The sequence below is a fragment of the Lepus europaeus genome, unplaced genomic scaffold (assembly GCF_033115175.1).
Source record: "Lepus europaeus isolate LE1 unplaced genomic scaffold, mLepTim1.pri SCAFFOLD_43, whole genome shotgun sequence".
In the NCBI taxonomy this organism is placed as follows: domain Eukaryota; kingdom Metazoa; phylum Chordata; class Mammalia; order Lagomorpha; family Leporidae; genus Lepus; species Lepus europaeus.
Window position 1 is genome coordinate 648155 of NW_026909305.1, and position 18372 is coordinate 666526.

The window sequence follows — 18372 nt, forward strand, 5'->3', positions numbered from 1 at the left end:
AAGGATGCCTGGGCAGCTCAGAATCTGGAATGAGGTGAGTGTGTGGGGGCCAGGTGCTTCTGGCTTGCAGGATGGCAGCTGGCATGGGACCCTGGATATCTTGTTTCATTCCTGAATGTGGTGACTTTGGCTCAGCCCTAGAGCTCTGTATTTTTCCAAATTGTGTGGTTAGGGTTCGTGGGTCCTCAGGGAGAATCCAGACTTCATACACGGCATTGGGGGAGAAGCTGTGAGTTTGGGATCCCTGTCCCTTCTTTCTCCTCCTGGATCACAGAATTCCCCTCAGCTAGAAAGCAGGTCACCAAGTCCACAAGCCAGTCCTCTTAGCACAGCTCTTCCTAGGGGTGTGAGGCTGTCTCCCTGCATCAGCTCTCAGCCTGTGGCTGCTGGTTATGAGCGGACCCTGGGCAGGGATTTCAGAGACAGCCCAAGCAGAGGCCAAGAATCCTTTCTGGGAGACTCTCCCTTTTCTCCCTGCCTTGGCATCAGCTCCCTCTGAATATCTGTTGACACAAAGAAATGGCATTTGCTGGGCAGTTGAGGCTCCAAGACTGGCTAGATCAAACAGGATACTCACTGGGAATCCTCTTTCTCTGACATTTAGGTTTCATGCCATTTGGACCTGGCTTAGGTCATTTGTTCCAGTACCCACTGGTGGTAGATTTTTTTTTTAAGATTTTTATTTATTTATTTGAGAGGTAGAGTTACAGAGAGAGGGAGAGACAAAGAGAAAGGTCTTACATCCACTGGTTCACTTCTCAAATGGTTGCAACAGCCGGAGATGGGCTGATCTGAAGCCAGAAGCTTCTTCCAGGTCTCCCACATGGGTGCAGAGGCCAAGGACTTGGGCCAATTTTTACTGCTTTCTCAGGCCATAGCAGAGAGCTGCATCAGAAGAGGAGCAGCCAGGAACAGAACTGGCACCCGTATGGGACACCAGCTCTAAGATGGGAGGTCGGCACCTCAGGCAGAGGCTTTAGCCTAGTGCACCACAGCCTCGGCCCTGGGGAGATGATATTCTAAGACTCTGATCAGTCCCTCCACAAGGGAAATATTGTTTGGAAGAGTCACTGTGTGAAAATTTGTTTGTCTTGGTTAAAATACAGGCAATCAATGCGGCACTCTGACTGGGACTAGAACCTGGTGTGCGGGTTCCACAAGTGGAGGATTAGCCTAGTGAGCTGTGGCGCCGGCCAAAAATATCTTTTGATTCATGCGACCTAAGTAAGCATCTGATAGGTTGTTTTAACTTTGTTGATAGATACAAATTGAAATATTGTCAGGGTTTTGTCCCTGGGTTTGCTGGTCAAGCAAAAGTCATACTTACTTTTTTTGGATACTCAGTCATAAATGTTCAATTTGGACAAGAAAAAAATGATACAGGTTAGTGGTATAATGCAATGTTCATTAATTCCTGTTTGAAGTAAAATTTAACTCCTCGAGTTGTTCTTTGGCAAAACATGACTCAAGATTATAACCATGCTAGTCCAATATTTTAGTTTCTTAAAAAGTCTGTACTTGTTAATAATAAATTGGTAAACATAAAAGAAATGTTTTCAAACTTTTGTACTGTTGGCCTTGTAAAAGTTGTAAAAGACAATGGACTTTTGGATTTGACTACTTTAAAATAATTTGAAATTTATGTTTTATTAAAATGCTTTGTTCTTATTTTAGAGGCTTTTTAGGATCACTTTAAATTGCAAATTAAGGAACCAATAGATAGGGGAGAGAAATGTTAAGGAATCTATAAACATGAGAATGTGTCTTGGTGCTTAAGATGTGTTTTGAATAACAAAGGAAGCAAGTGATCTTTGTCTAACCTGAAATAAAACTGGTGTTTGGCAAGGAGAAGGAGGTACAAAACAATAGATAACTTAGGTAATATAAGAATGTTACAGAAGATTTGTAGCAGATAATTTTGTGTGAGATTACTTTGGCTGAGATTAGAAGGAAATTACTTCTAAATGAGTTTCTCAAAATTGAGCATTGGTAATTGTTAGGAAAAGAGTTGCCGATTTTTGCTTCCCCACACAGGGCACCAAAATGTTAGGGAAAGAGGTGCAGAATAGAGAGGGGGCAGTGTACAAATTTACAGCCAGACTGAACTTATTCAGAGAAAATAAGTCTGTAGAGGTGGGTGATCAACTGCCCACATGCACACTAGTGGAGCACGGAACAGAAGGCCCCAACCCCAGGGGCTGGGCCTTTTTATATTTTGGGTAGGGGCCAGCAGGCAGAGGGGAATTCCTGGAACTGGTCTTTCAGGTGTTGAGAGCAGCTGGTCTTTCAGGTGGCTGTAAGGAGTGGAGTATGAAGGCAATAGGGTATGAAATCCAGTTGAGTTTCGAGGACAAGGAATACATTCCAGTGTTTACCTATTGTGGGCAATGAGGGAGAATACCTGAGGCTTCTGTCATTGTTCCATCAATCCTGACTCTGAGTACAGATAAGGAGAGGGGTGCCAATTTCTGTCTGGCTACTTCCTGCTGAGAGGGGGCTTAGCCATGGAGCCAGGACTTGAGCAGTGACCTATACTTGGGATCAGATTGATTGGAGAAGAGCAGTCTTGCATTGCTCCTGTGAGTTGGCTTGAGATAGAGCAGTTATTTGTTCCTGCAAGAACCTTTGGAGTGGATTAATTATGCATGGCAGAAATAGGAGCACGATGATTATGAGGGCAAAAGGAGACACTAGAGCCATGGCCCATGGTGGAAACAACGGCCAAAATGAGGCAGAGTTACCTTGTAAATGCATCGTGTTAGTATGTTGGCCTGAGCGAGATGGGTCCTGTGGGGGTGGACTCTTATGAGGGAGATGTAACTAGTTTTAATGAAGTAAAATGCACCCAGGGAGGGTGCCCTTTGAGTTTGGCTGCGGTGGGGGTAGTCAATATCACCTGGTAGGGCCCACTCCACTTTGTTTTTAGAGCAGCCTCATTTTGTTTTAGATAAACCCAGTCACCAGGTGGAAAGATAGGAATATAGTCGGGAGGCAGAGAGTGTGGTTTGGGTAGGTGTGTGTCTGCATACATCCCTAAGTCAGAGCACATTTCAGTAAGAAGAGAGAAAGCCAGAGGAGGAGGAATAGCTTCAGTGCTCTGTAGAGGAGGGAAGCTGGGTGGAAGTGTTAGGTAGGAAGTCAGTTATGAGCTTATGTGTGTGTAACAGGCCTAAAGAGAAGACATCTATGTCCAGCATGAGATGCATCTGCATCTCAAAGTCATCATGACAATGTTTCAGGGGCAGCCCAGAGTTCACATCCTGCCCTGCCCCCTTCTACCTGATAACCTGCCAGGTGGCGGATCCCACCCCTTCTGCCTGACAAGCTTCCACAATCTCCCAGGTGCAGCCTAGTATCTGCATCTCAAACACCCTGCTAGCTTCCTCCTGTCTGCTAACATTTGCATCCATAAAGTCCTTTGTTTCAGACCTTCAAGAGAAGTTTTTCTATTTACATCCAAAAAGCGCTTTGTTCCAAGAGGAGCAGAGGTGGGGAAGCAAGACCCATCTCCTTAAAAACCCCCAGCCTCAACTGGACTGTGCGCTCAGCTCTCTGCATCTTTGCTGAGCCGCCCGCCTGGCCTGGTCATGTGTAATCTCTCCACTCAACATGGAACCTCCCTCCTTCCTCCTCCCCCGACTCTCAGGCTCTGTCAGGAGAGGTGCCCATCTGTCCCTACAGATGTCCCTTCCTAATAAACCTTGCTATTTTACCTCCCACTACTCCCTGTCTCACGCCTGAATTCTTTCTTGCGTGAAGACAAGAACCCTGCAATTTCTCCGGTAACAGAAGGACAGGCCTTCCATAGGGAATTTCAAATGGGCTAAGCATTAAGGACTTCTTGGGAAGAGATCTGATTCTTAACAGAGCTAAAGGGAGGAGTTTTACCCAGTCCAAGTAAACCTGGGTGGAGAGTTTAGTTAGAGCCTGTTCTAAAATTCCATTCATCCATTCTACTTTGCCTGAGGAGGGGGGACGATAGGGAATGTGAAAATGCCATGAGCTATGAAGGGAGGCAGATACTATTTGAGTAATTTTAGAGGTAAACTCTGGTCCACTGTCTGACTGATGGAAGCAGGCAATCCAAATCTTGGGATAATATAAACCATAACTCCTTAGTAGCACAAAACAGGTACAAGCAGTCTGTTGTACAAGCCCTTGTTACATCTGCATTAATCAAGTGAAACCTGGCTGGGGAGAGAACAGGGGAGGGTCACACTAAGGTTACTTTCTTGGTTCTTTATTCAGAGAAAGCAGTTCAGAGAAAGCATAACAAAAGGAGCCAAAGGAAAACAAGTGAAGCAGTTTCTAGTATTAAAGGGACAGATTTTAGATTTCTTTTCTTCCTTCAGGGTTGCTGTGTTAGCTGTCAGATCAGCCTTGTTATTAGCTTCAGATAGGGATTGTTTACCTTTCTGGTGTCCTTTGCAGTGAATAATAGCAGCTTTTGTGGGCAACTGGGCAGCATCAAGAAGAGCTTTAATCAGCTTGCCATTTATTATAGGGGTCCCTCGGGCTTGCCACATCTGGGCATTGGAGTGCATGATATGATAGGCATATCAGGAATCTGTATATATAATTGACTGTCTTTCCTTTGGCTAAGGTGAAGGCTTGAACCAAGGCTAATAACTCGGCCTGTTGGGAGGTAGTGCCTTGAGGTAGGGGCCTGGCCTCCATGGCCCTATGCAGGGAAGAGGAGGAGGTGACATCAGGATGCCCCCTCAATTATTGCATATCCAGTGGGAAAAGGGGGAGCTTTAGAAGCACTACCACCAATGACCCAATCCAGGCCTCTGGGAATAGGAGTGTCTGAGATGATGAAATGTAGTTAGGAAAAGTCAAGGAAGTCAGGACAGGAATGGGGTTCGAGGGGATGAGAGAAGTGGTGGGGAGGAGAGTAGGTTTTATAAAGGTTTATAAAGGTTTATAAAGGCAAAAACTGCAAAATCGGGAGGGGAATACATGGTTGCTAGGATCGGGGGGGGGAATACATGGTTACTGGGGTCAGGCTGACTTAAACCTATGCAAAACTAGTATCAATTATAATCTTGACAATACCAGTTACAATCTTAACAATTTTAATTATAATCTTGACATTAATCCAGGTATTGGTTTAATCATATGTAGGACATAGACAAATTACATTTTTATTATTAACCCAGGTGTAGCCTACTCACTTTCAAGCTTGAGTGATCATGGTAGGGGGTTTCTGTGCTCTGCCAAGTGTGATGTAGTGGACTGCTATTGTTCAACTGTTTTAGATCATAGTTTCAGACCAGAGTCTCATGGTGTGGGGGGGCACCTTCCCAGAATGGAGTCTCAGGTTCTCCAAAATGGAGTCCCTACTGTCAAGGTGCTACTTCATAACCTCACTCTCCCCAGTCTGAGTGACTGGGCGCTCTTTCTGTCCCTTCCATCCTGATGGATGCCCTGTCCCCAACAAAGCCTTAGCACTCTGCCCTCTGTCTCACACCTGAATTCTTTCTTGCCTGAAGATAAGAACCCACAGTTTCCATGGCCTTCCCTTCAGTAACATACATATTTGTAATAATCTTGCTGTTTCATTTTGAAATCTATTTTTAATGCAGTTTCTCCTTTTAGTAGTTTCTACTTAATTGGTGATTTTCTTTTCAAATTTCTAGGCATCTCCTGTAAGGTATTTCTTCCTCCTTAGTTCTGACTCCTGTGACCTGACATTCAAACTGTTTATCTTAGAAGCCTAAAGTCATTCTTCTGTCTTTTCTTAATGTGTTTAAATTTTTTCATGTACTCAGACAATTCCTTCAGCTTTTGTTTCTAAGGGTATTCTTCTATTCAAGGTTTTCATGGGGCCGGTGCCATGGCTCACTTGGCTAATCCTCCATCTGCGGGCATCTCATATGGGTGTTGGGTTCTAGTCCAGGTAGCTCCTCTTCCAGTCCAGCTCTCTGCTGTGTCCCAGGAAGGCAATGGAGGATGGTCCAGGTGCTTGGGCCCCTGCACCCACATGGGAGACCAGGAAGAAGCACCAGGCTCCTAGCTTTGGATCGGTGTAGCTTCTGCCATAGCAGCCATTTCGGGGGTGAACCAACAGAAGGAAGACCTTTCTCTCTGTCTTTCTCACTAACTCTATCTGTCAAATAAATTAAAAAAAAAGATTTTCATGCTCTTAATACTATTTTTAGACAGGAAGATAGAAATTAGCCTATGTGTGTGAAAGCAGCCATGGGAAACAAAACATGTGCTCTGCAGAAGGAATGCAGCAGCCTTAGAGGCAGGCCTGGGAAAGCAGCCCAGCACTTTACACTACAAAACCTGCCCCTCCAATAAAGGCACACCAGGAGAAACCTGTTTGCTTGGTGCAAAGGAGGGTACTGAGTCTGATAACGTTACCTAATTTTGCACCTGAGAAATATTTTGTTCATGAGTGGGGTGTGTGTGTGTGTGTGTAGAAACAGTGAGAAGTAGACACCCAACCCTTAGAAATCCGAGTTATTATTAAGTCCTCCTCATAATCAACTTCATAGGGGCATCTGTCGAAATTTACAGTAGGTTTTTAAGAGAGCAAGGGAGCCCCAGGTCTCTGTTAGGTTGAGACAGAGCTGAAGGACACAGGTGCTGGAAGGTTTGAGGACCACCAGGAGGAATCAGAGAACTTAAGCACTGTCATTGATCTAGCAACAAGCCATGACATCTGAAACCAGAGACTGGCAACTCTGCCATGAATCACCACACCAAATTAATGGGGGAAAATGGCGATGAAGGAAGGTGCCTGGGGTGCCTGTCTCACAAGGAATTTCCATGTGGACAGGCAGTGAGCAAAGCAAGATTTATTTACATGAGAAAGCTCTTGCCACAGCAGCCACTAGGGGGTCTCCAAAGAGGGACACCTGAAAAATGGAGTGCAGTTTTTGAACCACGATTTGGATGAGCAGAATAATAACAGCTAACAATCTCATCAGAAGGACAGAATCATAATCTTGTCTAGCCTGCTCTTGTTAAAACCAAAAACCTTGGGAACTATGCAATAGGCAAATTCTCTTGGTAAAACTAGGTTAGAAGGGTGGGATTGTTAACTTCCCTTCTATTCTCATGATAAAACTAGAAACTCACTGGGCTGGCCCCTTGGCTCAACACGCTAATCCTCTGCCTTGCGGCACCAGCACACCGGGTTCTAGTCCCAGTCAGGGCACTGGATTCTGTCCCGGTTGCACCTCTTCCAGGCCAGCTTTCTGCTGTGGCCAGGGAGGGCAGTGGAGGATGGCCCAAGTGCTTGGGCCCTGCACCCCATGGGAGACCAGCATAAGCACCTGGCTCCTGCCTTCAGATCAGGATGGTGCGCCGGCTACGGCGGCCATTGGAGGGTGAACCAATGGCCAAGGAAGACCTTTCTCTGTCTCTTTCTCTCACTGTCCACTCTGCCTGTCAAAAAAAAAAACAAAAAACAAAAAACAAAACAAAACTAGAAACTCACTGTCTTGCTAGTAGACAGGTCTTGCCCACTCTTAAAAGGACTCCTCATTAGGTCATCTAGTCCTTACACCAGCCACCCCCTGCCTTATGACCTCTTTATAAGCCCCCAAATACCCTCCTCCAACAGAATGGTACTCCTGTAACCACAATAAATGCATTTTTCCTTTTCAAATGTTTACCTTAATGAAGACACTTGCTGTTGCTGTAATCTAGTGAATAATATTTGCATAAGAATTTCAAAAGCCCACTGAAAAAAGGAGATGATTAGGAATGGCAGGCTGTTGCCCCAACTGACAAAGAACCCTTCTCCCCTCCCCCAACTGAGGCAGAAAGCCCCTGGGGTTACACCCAGGACTCCTCTGACTGGGTGGTGGGATGTGCCTCAGAACAAAGCCTGAAAATCTGCATAATTGTCAAGTGAATAGACTGATTGTTTTCTTTGAATCCTCACCCTCCAATTACCCTGTCTCTTTATTTATTTATTTATTTTGACAGGCAGAGTGGACAGTGAGAGAGAGAGACAGAAGGGTCTTCCTTTGCCGGTGGTTCATCCTCCAATGGCCGCTGCAGCCGGCGTGCTGTGGCCAGCACACCATGCTGGTCATGGTCTCCCATGGGGTGCAGGGCCCAAGCACTTGGGCCATCCTCCACTGCACTCCCTGGCCACAGCAGAAAGCTGGCCTGGAAGAGGTGCAACCGGGACAGAATCTGGCGCCCCGACCAGGACTAGAACCCAGTGTGCTGGCACCGCTAGGAGGAGGATTAGCCTGTTGAGCCATGGCGCCGGCCCACCCTGTCTCTTTAAAAAATCCTCTGTACTGGGTGGTTTGGTAGAAAAGCACCTGTTTGGATTGAGAGAAACTTCTTTTTCTTTCCCCAAGGCTGCTGCTGCCTTCTTGCAATAAACCTTTACCTCTGGCCATGCCTCATCTTTGGTGAATTGAAGCGACGAGCATCAAGAGCTGGACTATTCCCTCGGTAACCACATTGGTGAGCTAGCCCAGAGGTCTAGGGTATATTCTTCAAGTGGCCTGACCCTCTCACGCTGGTAAGGAGGGCAGTGGCCACTTGTACTCCATCCCCAGAGCAGCTTGTGAGCTAATGTGGTGGTTGGGACTCTGGGGACATCCAGCAGCTGTCCTTTCTCTTCCTGCTGCGCATTAGCTACCTATTAGCACAATGGCTTCCATTGGTGTACGGAGTCAACAGCTCTGAGACTGAAATTTCTGTCTCTGCTCTTTGGGTTTATGGAATTGGGACCTGGCTTAGGTCATTTTTCGTGGTACTGGTTTGTGTGAAACTGGAGAAGACCCCATAAAATCCACACTAAATTGTAGCCCCCCCTTAAGGTTCCCTAGAAATGCTATCCGGGGTGCCACGTGTACTACCGGAATTTGGGGTGCCATACGATTTCACCACAGGCTTATTACTAAATCCCCAATATTAATAAGCCCAAGAGGGTTCTTGCCTAATATTTAGAGAAGACTTCTAAATACCAGTACAGATAAACGAGGCAGCATGGCACGTTTTAAGCTTTTATTTAGTGAAAAAGATGCATAGGAGAGTGAGAGCTATTTACGGGAGAGAGGTGAGTAGGGTTCATACCAAGCACCAGGAACCAGCCACATGGATGAGCCTCTAGGCCAGGAAGCCTAGAGCACATGGCCAGAAGGCCATGCACCCTGGAGGTGCAGGGCTACAGCAAGCCCTGTCCTGGCAAGAGGCCAGGGAAGAAGAGCAGCCGGGGCCACACCGTGGCTGGGCTTTTAACCCACTTCCAAAGGGGAGTGGTTAATTAACCTGCTTGGCTGGTGGGCACCCAGGTGTGGGCAGGTAGGGGAATGAGGCCACACAGGGGCGTGGCAAAGGCATCAGGTAGGGGCCTGAGGCCACACAGGGGCGTGGCAGAGGTGTGGTCTTCCAGCTCACAAACCTAATCTATCTTTACCTGTATGCTTGCCTGCTTCATGTGGGAGACAAGATTCCAAGATTTTTGCCTCTGCCCCTCTGTGAGGAAGATTTGGATATGGTTTGGAAGAGTACTCACTTGGTGAAATACGAGTGGTTCAATTTAATTTCCATCCAAAAGCACCTTGAGTTGCGTTGTGGCTGATTGAGCAGCTTACAGTTACCATCCTATTTCTAAGAAGAAAGTGGTGTTCTGTTGTCATACTGCATGGCCTGTGTATGTGTTAAAGTTAAGAGAAGGTGGCTGGTAAGTGGATTTTTAAAATATTTATTTCATTTGAAAGTCAGAGTTGAAGCAGGCAGGCATACAGCTTAAAATTGATTAGGTTTGTGAGCTGGAAGACCACGCCTTTGCCACGCCCCTGTGTGACCTCATCCCCCTACCTGGCCACATCTGGGTGCCTGCCAACCAGCCAATCAGGTGAATTAACCACTCCCCTTTGGAAGTGGGTGAAACTCCTAGGACATGATGTGTCTGGCCCTTCTCTTTCCCCTGACCTCTTGCCAGGAGGGGGCTTGCTGTAGCCCCGCGCCCTAGGCTTCCAGGCCTAGATACTCCTCCATGTAGCTGGTTCCTGGTGCTCAGTATGATCCCACATTTTCCTCTCTTTCTTAAATAACGCTCTCTGCCTCTGCTTTGCTGCTGGTGATAAGCGGTGGAGAGCAGCTCAAAGTGCTTGCTGCATGTGGTTTTGGCCTGCTCTCTGAGTGGTATGGATACTACCCTAGTTTCCAGACTTTTCCCCTCTCTCCTACCTGAACTAAACCCTCACTTTCCTGGCTCCTTGATCTCTTACAAACCTATTGTAAATTTCCACAGATGCCTCTGATGAAATTGACTGTGAGGAACAAGAATTAATGCAATTAAAGGTGTTTTCTGAGCAGAGTGCCCACTGAGTCTGTAATGAGGATATAGTTATCTTTATGTATGTTGGTGTCCAGTACCATTACTGGGACTAGAGTTGCTTTCCAAATTAAATGCTCAAGTAAGTTTTTCAGGTTTCAACTGTGGAACAATAGGGTTAACTGAGGTTACTAACAGCAAGAAGTAATTCTATTTAATTGATTAGAACTTTTATTCATTTTTCTTTGGGAGTTTTAAAAAGGAGGAGTAACCATAATAAAACCATCTTCCTTCCCTTTTCGTTTTCACATTTTGTATAGCCAAAACCATTTACTGATATTCTGAATTACCTGAATTTCTGAATTTCTTCTGTGTATCAGATAACACCACCATGCACAAGTTAAGCTTCTTGGTATTTGGATATCTGTTAGATGCTACTCAGAAAGTAGAGATGACCTTTCTTTTTAAAGCTTTTGAGGTGGTGTCACAGAATAGCGTGTTGTAGATACAGTCAACTGCTTTGTTACCTTCCAACTAGGCATCTGTAAATCCTGAAACTTAAGATGGCAGGTGATGTCCTATAGACTCTGCTGTTCAAGTTGGACACAACTGACAGTTTGTTCTTTCTCTCTAAAAGTGATAGGGGATTTGTAGCTTAGTGGTTTTTTGTTTATTTCTAATTTGCTGCTGATAATGTATATGAATTTAACATTCTGTGTAAACTGTCATTTGTTACTGCACAGTTTATGCAGTGTTGCTTTGCCAAATAAAAGTTCAAAGTAAAAAAAATCAAGTTATCAAGGATAAGAAATATTTTTTTAAGATTTATTTAAGTATTTGCAAAGCAGAATAACAGAGAGAGAGAGAGAGAGAGGTCCTCCATCCACAGGTTCCCTCCCCAGAGAGAGAGAGAGAGAGAGAGAGGTCCTCCATCCACAGGTTCCCTCCCCAGAGAGAGAGAGAGAGAGAGAGAGGTCCTCCATCCACAGGTTCCCTCCCCAGAGAGAGAGAGAGAGGTCCTTCATCCACAGGTTCCCTCCAGAGAGAGAGAGAGAGAGAGGTCCTCCATCCACAGGTTCCCTCCCCAGAGAGAGAGAGAGAGAGAGAGAGAGAGAGGTCCTCCATCCACAGGTTCCCTCCCCAGAGAGAGAGAGAGAGAGGTCCTCCATCCACAGGTTCCCTCCCCAGAGAGAGAGAGAGAGAGGTCCTTCATCCACAGGTTCCCTCCCGAGAGAGAGAGAGAGAGAGGTCCTCCATCCACAGGTTCCCTCCCCAGAGAGAGAGAGAGAGAGAGAGAGAGAGGTCCTCCATCCACAGGTTCCCTCCCCAGAGAGAGAGAGAGAGAAAGAGAGAGAGAGGTCCTCCATCCACAGGTTCCCTCCCCAGAGGGCTACAATGGCTGGATCTTGCTGATCTGAAGCTAAGAGCCAGGACCCTCATCCAAGTCTCCCACATGGGTGCAGTGGCCAAAGGATTTGTGCCATCCTCCACTGCTTTTCTAGGGCATTTTGAACCAGTGCTCTTATGAAATGCCAGCACTGCAGGTGGAGGCTTAACCTACTATGCCACAGTGCTGGCCCCAATAAAAATAATTCTAAATGAACTTACCAAAATTTAGAATTGTTTAAAGTTTTATTTATGTATTTGAAAGGCTGAGTTAGAGAGTGGGACAGACATCGTCAACCTACTGGTTCAATCCCAGATCTCTGCAGCAAACAAGCACTGGGCCAGACTGAAGGCAGGAGCCTGGAGCTCCATTCAGGCCTCCTACATCAGTAGCAGGGGCCTAAACACTTGTGCCATTTTCCTCTGCTCTTCCCAGGCCATTAGCAGGGAGCTTGATCTGAAGTAGAGCAGCTGTGACATGTGACCCTATGGATGCCAGCATCACAGGTGGTGGCCTTACCCACAACATCACAATTCCAGCCCTGACATTAAAAATGTTCAAGGTTCAGCCAGCATTGTAGGTTAAGTGCAGTCTATCATACCTGCACCCCTTAAGAGTGCTTCTTTGAGTCCAGACTGCTGCACTTCTAATCCAGCACCCTGTGAATGTGCCTGGGATAGCAGAAGATGGCCCAGGTGCTGGGACCCCTGCCACACATGTGGGAGAACCACATGGATTTCCCTGGCTTCCGGCTTCTTCAATCTGTCCCAGCTCTGGCTGCAATCAGTTGGGAAGTGATCCCGATGATCACTTTCTCATTGTCTTTTTTGGAATTCTTTCAAATAAATAAAATCAGGATTTATACCCTATATTAAGTTAGTAATTTTTTTACAAAAATATAAATATTAATGATAATTTTTTGCAAGAGGTTTTTTATATTTGATTTTAAAGTCGAATAACTTTCTACAACACATTTATTTATTTGAAAGGCAGAGATACAAAGAGAGAAAGAGGGAAAGAAAGAGATCTTCCATCCAATGACACTACCCAAATGACTGGGGGTTGGGTCAGGCAGGAGCCAGGAGCTTCTTCTGGGTCTCCCATACAGGTTCAGGGGCTCAAGTACCACATTTCTCTGCTTTGCCCAGGTGCATTAGTAAAGAGCTGGATTGGAAGTTGAGCTGCTGGGGTTCAGCTGAGCTGGTACCCACATGAGGTGCTGGCACTGAGGTGGAGGCTTAGCCTTCTATGCCACAGTGCCTGCCCCAGTCTAATAACTTTAAAAAATTTTGAGAGAGAGAAAGAGAGGGAGAGGTAGAGTGAAATGTCTTCCATCTACTAGTTCACTCTTCAAATACCCACAATGGCTGGAGCTGAGCCAATCCAGAACAGGAGCCAGGAGCTTCTTGCAGATCCCCCAAGCTCAAGCACATCTTGCACTGCTTTCCTAAGATTAGCCTACAATGCCCCTCTAAATAACATTTTCAACCATCTAGTCAACTGCATCTTCTTGTTTTTTATTGTTTTTATTTATTTGACAGAGTTAGACAGTGAGACAGAAAGGTCTTCCTTCCATTGCTTCACCCCCAAATGGCTGCTACGGCTGTTGCTGTGTGGATCCGAAGCCAGGAGCCAGGTGCTTCCTCCCTGTCTCCCAGGTCTCCCATGTGGGTGCAGGGGTCCGTGCACTTGGGGCATCCTCCACTGCCTTCCTGGGCCACAGAAGAGAGCTGGACTGGAAGAGGAGCAGCTGGGACTATACCCAGCACCCATACAGGTTGCCAGCACTGTAGGTGGAGGGTTAACCAAGTGAGCCACCAACTGCTTTTCTAGGATTAGCCTACTACGCTACAGTGCCTGGCCCCTCTATCTCCTCAACTGTAATTTTTTAAAATTTCCATTTGATTGACTCCTTCCCAACAACTAGCCATCTCTTATAAGCTATTTTCTCCTCCTTTATTGTTTAGTTATGGCCTGTCATTAAAAATGCTTGTCCTTACAGCTGACATTGTGGCACAGCAGGTTAAGATGCTGCCTGTGATGGCAGCAACCTATATGAGCACTGGTTTGATTCCTCGTGGCCCACTTCTGATTCATCTCCTAGCTAATCCACCTGGCACACAGGAGAGGATGGCCCAAATCTTTGGGACCCTGCACCCACGTGGGAGACCTGGATGAGTCTCCTGGCAGTGGCTTCTGCCAGGCCCAGTTCTGGTTGTAGTGGCCATTTGGCTAATGAACTAGCAGATGGAAGATCTTTCTCTCTCTCTGTTCTCTCTCTGTAACTCTACCTTTGAAATTAATTAATCTTAAAGAGAAATTTTTATCTTAGAGACTAGGATACTAAGAGTACCTAATTTTTTTTTGTTAAAGATTTTTTCATTTGTAAGCCAGAGTTCACAGAGGGAGAGAAGAGACAGAGATCTTTGGTCTACTGGTTCATTCCCCAGATGGCCACAATGGCTGGAGCTGAGCCACAATGGCCAGGAGCTTCTTCTGGGTCTCACACCTGAGTGGCAGGGGCCCAAGGACTTGGCCATTTTTCATTATGTTCCTTGGCACATTAGCAGGGATCTGGATCTGAAATGGAATAGTCAGGACTGGAACAAGTGCCCATGTAGGATGGGATGCCTGTGTCACAGGGGCTGGCTTTACACAACATGCCACAACACTGGCCCCTATACTTGACTTTTCTAGATGTATTTAAACTGTTCTATGGAGTTTTATGCTTTTGTTTCTAAGATATGGTATTGTCTTTTTTGTTAAAGATTTATATATTCATTTGAAAGGCAGAGTTACAGAGAGGCAGAGAGAGTGCTGGTTCACTCCCCAAAAGGCTGCAATGGCTGGAGTTCTGCCAATCTGAAGCCAGGAGCCAGGAACATCTTTTGGGTCTCCAACACTAGTGCAGAGAGGCTAAGTACTTGGGCCATCTACTGCTTTTCCAGGCCATAGCAGAGAGCTGGATCAGAAGTAGAGCAGTCCTATGGGAGTCAGGCACTGCAGGTGGTGGCTTTACCTGCAGTGCCACAGCACCGGCCTCGGGTGTACTTGTTTCTAAGTGTTCTCGTTCTTTTATAAGGTTGAATGCTTACAGCCTGCACACATACTATTTCAATGTCTAAGTTGGGGTATCTTTCCACTAGGTTTAACTTCTAAGTTATCTGGGGGAGCTTCCCATTAGAAGAAGCACAGTACAAAAGGATTTTCTTCATCTTTTGGTAGCTAATTACATGAGGGAAAGAAATTTTGTGTTTTGTCAAGATAATCTCATGTATTTTCTATCTTTGGGTTTAGAAAACTGAATGTTAAGAATTGATTTTTAATATCTTTTAAGTGTATATTTCTACTAATCAACTATTAAATATACTTAATATGTAATAAATATATTTAAACATAATTTGACTCTATATAAGTGAATGATTATTGTCTCATAAAATGATCAGAGATCCTATGTTAACCAAGTATTTTTTAATTTTTGATATCTTTGACATTTTTTTCAAAATCCAAGTTCTAAATTAACTGCTTTGACCTTGATTTCTTTGTGGATCCCTGGAAATCAACAAAAGATGTAGTTTTCAACTTGCAGAGATGATGGTTAATTAGGCTCCCTTTACCTGAAAAGTATTATCTAGTTGTAATATCATAAATTTCAAGTTGTTACATTGATATAGAAATGCTATTGATGTGAGTTTCCCAGGGGTTAGGTAACATGCAGAAGTCCAATGGTGAAATCTAACAAGCTGCTGTTCTTCAAAAAGCGGAGGGGGGTTCCTTGGGTACTTTAGAAGAATTTTGAAATTGCTCCAGTGCTATCATTGCCCGAAATGATGAACTGGTTTGTAAAATACTGCTGTGCTTTTTCAAATCCTGTGGGCATCTCCTTTGCTAAATTGCTAAATTACTTTAAACATTTCAATTGTGATGATTTGTCTTTGTCATTCACAGTTCTAGTTCTTCTCCAGGAAGATTTATATTCATAAGACCATTAAAAATTATTATAAATATGGGTTTCTTATGGAAGATCAATGGGGTAACCATGAATTTCTAGAATTCTGAAAAATAAAACAGAATCGTGAAACTGCTAATGGAGATCAAAAGAGAAAAAAAAGAGAAAAAAGCAATTATAGGAGACTCAATGAACTGGTGAAATTTGTGGGTTTTTAATGTCTTAGTTAAGACATTATTCTATTTTTTAAAATGATTTATTTATTTATTTGAAAAGCAGTGTTACAGAGAGGCATGGGTAGAGAGGTTTTCCATCCACTGGTTCACTCCCCAAATGGCCATAATGGCCTGAGCTGGGCCAATCCGAAACCAGTAGCCAGCAGCTTCTTCAGGGTCTCTCACATGGGTGCAGAGGCCCAAGGGCTTGAGCCATCTTCTGCTTTTCCAGACCACCCCAGAGAGTTGGATCAGAAGTGGAGCAGCCAGGACTTGATTTGAATCAGTGGCCATATGCGATGCCGGCACTGAAGGGGGAGGTTTATTTAACATTTTAGGCCACAATGAGGGCAACCTCTAATAACATTTTCGATCATCTTCTGAAGTGCAGCTTTTTTTAAGTTTCCATTTGATTGACTGCTTTCAAATTTCTAGTCCTCTCCTGTAAGCTATTTTCTCCTCCTTTACTGTGGCCTGAGTTAGAAACGCTTACCTTTATGACATTGTGGCATAGCAGGTTAAGCTGCTGCCAGTGACAGTAGCAACCCATATGGGCACTGGTCTGATTCCTGGTGGCCCAATTCTGATCCATCTCCTAGCTAATGCACCTGGGAAAGCAGGAGAGGATGGCCTAAGTCCTTGGGTCTCTGTACCCCTGTAGGAGACAAGGATGAAGCTTCTGTCTGTGGCTTCAGCCTGGCCCATCCCTGTAGTGGTGGCCATGGGGGAAGTGAACCAACAGATGGAAGGTCTCTTTGTTTTCTCTCTCTGTAACTCTGCCTTTAACATAAATAAATAAATGTTAAAAATGTTAATAAAAATGTTAAAATGTTTACCTTAGAAGCCTAGGACAATAAGAGGGCTTGATTATTTACATCTGTGTTTTTCAAGATTTCTTTATTTGAAAAATAAGATTTGGGTAGGGTAGCTTGATATCATGGTGCAGAGGCTGTAGGCTCTTGGTGGGAGAAGCATCCCTTGCTATGTGCCAGAAGCACAGCACTGTGTCTTTTACACAAAGTGGGGAGCGCCACACATTCCTTTCTCCACCCTACTCCACTTCACTCTTTGTTTCTTCTGCCTTTTTTGGCTCCAATTTTCTCTGATTTTGCTTTTTGGTTTCTTAAGGTAGAATTGTAGATAATTGATTTCATATCTTACTATGAAATATAGATCTTTACAGCTATTTCCTCCTAAGCCTTGCTTTGCATTTATTCCATTAATTTGTGTTGTACTTTGATTCTAATCATCTTACATCTGAATTTCCCATGTGGTTTCTTCAATAAGTCACTGTCCATTTAGGAATATGATTCTTATTTACTACAAGTTTGAAGAATTCTTCAATATCTTTCTGGTTTTGGTTTCCAGGGATGTAAATTTTTAATTTTTTTTATTTGAGGAACCAAGAGACAGAGCAAAAAGGAGATCCCTGTGCTTCTCTCTCCCATCAACTGACTTTCTCCAGCTACCACAATACCTGGACTCCACTAGCCTAAGGCCTAGCACTCAGAACTCAAGCCAGGTTTGTACCATGGATAGAAAGGGCTCCAGGTACTTGGCCCATTCTTGGCTCTTTCTTTTTCTTTTAGAAAGCTTTTATTTAATGAATACACATTTCATAGGTACAGCTTTAGGAATATAGCAGTTCTTCCCCCCTTCCCACCCTCGCACCCCCACTCCTGTCCCACCTTCTACTCCCTCTGCTAGCCCATTCTTCATAAAGATTCATTTGTAATTATCTTTATATACAGAAGGCCAACTCTGTACTAAGTAAAGATTTCAACAGTTTGCAGAGACACACAATGTCTAAAGTACTTTTGAAGATGAGTTTTACTGTTAATTCTCATAGCACAACTCATTAAGGACAGAGGTCCTACATAGGGAGTAAGTACACAGTGACTCCTATTGTTGATTTAACAATTGACACTTTTATTTATGATGTCAGTGATCACCTGAGGCTCTTGTCATTAGCTGCCAAGGCTATGGAAGCCTTTTGAGTCCACAAACTCTGTTACTATGTAGACAGGGCCATAAGAAAAGTGGAAAGTTCTCTCTAGCCTTCTGAAAAAGGTACCTCCTTTGATGTCCTCTTCTTTCCACTGGGGTCTCACTCACAGAGATCATTTATGTAGATTTTCTTTTTTTCTACAGTGTCTTGGATTTCCATGCCTAAAATGCCCTCATGGGATTTTTAGCTAGATGCTGATGTCATTGTGCTGTTTAGGGCATTTGTCATTCTATGAGTCTGCTGTGTGGCCTGCTTTCCATGTTGGATCATTCTCTCCTTTTTAATTCTATCTATTGTTATTAGTAGACACTTGATCTTGTTTATGTGATCCCTTTGAGCCTATCTATATGAACAGTTACACATTTGTGTTTTAAGGATTTATTTTTCTATTTAAAAGTCAGTTACGCACAGAGAAGCAGAGAGAGAGAGGGAGGTCTTCTATCCAATGGTTCACTCCCTAGTTGGCTGCAACAGCTAGAGCTCTGCTGACCCAGAGCCAGGAATTTCTTCCAGGTCCCCCACATAGGTGCAGGGGCCCAAAGACTTGGG